Source organism: Paramisgurnus dabryanus, chromosome 14 (genome assembly GCF_030506205.2).
Source record: "Paramisgurnus dabryanus chromosome 14, PD_genome_1.1, whole genome shotgun sequence".
Classification (NCBI taxonomy): domain Eukaryota; kingdom Metazoa; phylum Chordata; class Actinopteri; order Cypriniformes; family Cobitidae; genus Paramisgurnus; species Paramisgurnus dabryanus.
In genome coordinates, this window is record NC_133350.1 from 38005571 (window position 1) to 38007949 (window position 2379).

Genomic DNA, 2379 nt, shown 5'->3' on the forward strand with positions numbered 1-2379 from the left:
TTTCTTAGTGTTTTTGTCTTGTTTTCAGTAAAAATATAAAAAAATTCTTAAATTAAGATGTATTAAAAGTTTTCTTGAAATATACTTTTTCATAAACAATTTAAAACAATTTTTCTTATTCCAATGGCAGATTTTTTGCTTATTTTCCTAGGTCATTTTGCTCATCAAGAAAATGCATCTTAATTTAAGAATTTTTTGATATTTTAACTGAAAACAAGACAAAAATACAAAGCAAGTAATTTTTTTTGCAGTGTGACTCCATTGAATGTTCTTGTGTGATAAAGAAAGTCTCTCTTTTTGTGTGTGGTGTGTGTGTGTGTGTGTGATGTAGATTAAACATGATGGGGCCAAAACGGACATGGCAGCAGGTCAAAATCAAAATCTGCAGAATGGTAAGGGCCCTGACTAATACTTAATAATGCACAAGCATAGATTGTACTCAGAAGGTGCCTGCTTACACATTGTCTTTACTGTTTTAGCAGTGAAAAAGAATACCCAGAGACAAGGCACGGGTGGTGGGTCACCAAAAGCTGACCTCACCCCAGCAGAGGCCAGCTTTGCAGCTAAATAAAGGCAGGCCTGTTGGAGGGGATCCCTGGGGGAAAAGAGACAAGCATAGGTCCTTCCCAAGATGCCACCCGCTTCATACAAGGTATGTTCTTCCATCTCTACATGGGACACAATCCCATTCATATTGAATCTATTTGGACTGTCTGACTTTGGTTTGCCTATTGCCTTGCAGTGTCTGGCAGCACTGTGTTACTGTTAAAGCCACCAGCACGAGCACCTGACGATGCTGAACCAGTGAGTACTCCATCAAAGGCATACTGTAGGCCTGGCATGTCTTGTCTACTAGCTTCAATATGAATCCGATTAAATGTGATGGGGTCAAGGCCCCATTTCATCAGCACATAACGGCGATGATGATGAGGAGACCATCTCTCTGGATTCCAAAAGGCATAAGGTATCATGTCAAACTTGTGAAAGTACTATTCAGGTGAGGAGTCATCATTTGGAGCCATCACAAAATCTCATTTCTTTTACAGGACCCAGTGTCATTGGTGCACTGGACTGCACACACATAAGGATAAAAGCCCCCTCAGGTGCCCATGAGGCAGATTTTGTAAATATGAAATCTTTTTACAGCATTAATGTTCAGGTGAACATAACTTTTTGATCTTTTCCATTGAACACTGGCAAATGGCCTGGCTCAGTCCATGACTCCAGAATCTTTCGGACCTCTGAAATCTATCGGCACCTATCACAAGGTGAGCCACACAACCCCTATTAATAACCACTTTTTACATCATGGCTGTGTCAACAATATCACTGTGTTTATGAGGTAGTAATGATGAGATTTTGTGTTGACAGGTGAATTCTCTGGTGTGTTGCTGGGAGGGGGTATGGCTGCCAGCCTTTTTTCCTGAAACCTTTCAAAGACTGCCAGGAAGCACAGCAGGCCTACAACTATGCCCATGCTAGGGCCAGAGTTGAAATGACCTTTGGCCTTCTGAAGGCACGCTCTCACTGCTTTCACAAATTAAGGGTCAGCCCTGTGAGGGCATGTGACATTACTGTGGCTTGTGGTGTCCTCCACAATGTGGCCTGCCTGAGGAAGGAGAAGGCACCCAGAGTGCCGCCGGCCATGGACTGGGACAATCCGGAAATCTTCCCTGATGACAACAGTGGTCGGCTGCTGAGGGACCAATATGTGTTGAATTATTTTAGTTAGTATGTGTGCTTTCAATTTTGTTAGTTTTTTTTTTTTTGATTTGGCCTCTTTTGATGTTTGTGCTGTATACTGTGTGTATACTGTTTGTAATACAAGCTTGCAGGGAGGCTACTGCATCCATTAATTGTCTTGTTTTCAGTTGTCTGAAATTGTCTGTTCAGTTAATGTGTATGGATTTGTCCTGCATTTATTTCAGTGTGCAGATATGCAGGGTGTGTTATATACAGACCTTTGAATGTGTATTTATCCTTTGGCTGTGTCATATGCTTTGATTCTGTGCTTTCCATCTTGTAGAGTCACTGTGTGACTCCAGTTTCGAAGGAGCTGATGGTTTACCTGCTTTGTTTTGTCCTTATTCAATATATATAAAGAAACATGGTGTTACACTTTGTGCTTTTATATTTATATGAAATGTGTATTTTATACAACAGAGTATAAGGGCCACACCGAGGAATGGAGAAAGTCATACACTGTAAAAAATTAATTGTTGGCTCAATGAATTATTTTTTAGTAACTAGTTCCACAGAAATTATACGTTCACTCAATTTCTGACTCCAAAGTGTTACCTGGATTAATGTTTTTTAATTGGCCCAATTTTGACTCAAATATAAAAAAGTATGTTTGCTCAACTAGCTTTATAGCTCATT

The 2379-nt window shown here is 40.1% G+C and overlaps 1 long non-coding RNA gene across 1 annotated transcript; it reads left to right on the top strand.

Annotated features, from left to right (window-relative positions):
- The first annotated feature begins 584 nt into the window (after positions 1–584).
- LOC135758152 (uncharacterized) lies at positions 585–1164 on the top strand. The gene is made up of 3 exons (XR_010536465.2): positions 585–652; positions 743–964; positions 1047–1164. It is a non-coding gene; the product is annotated as an uncharacterized lncRNA (long non-coding RNA).
- Positions 1165–2379: the final 1215 nt, after the last annotated feature.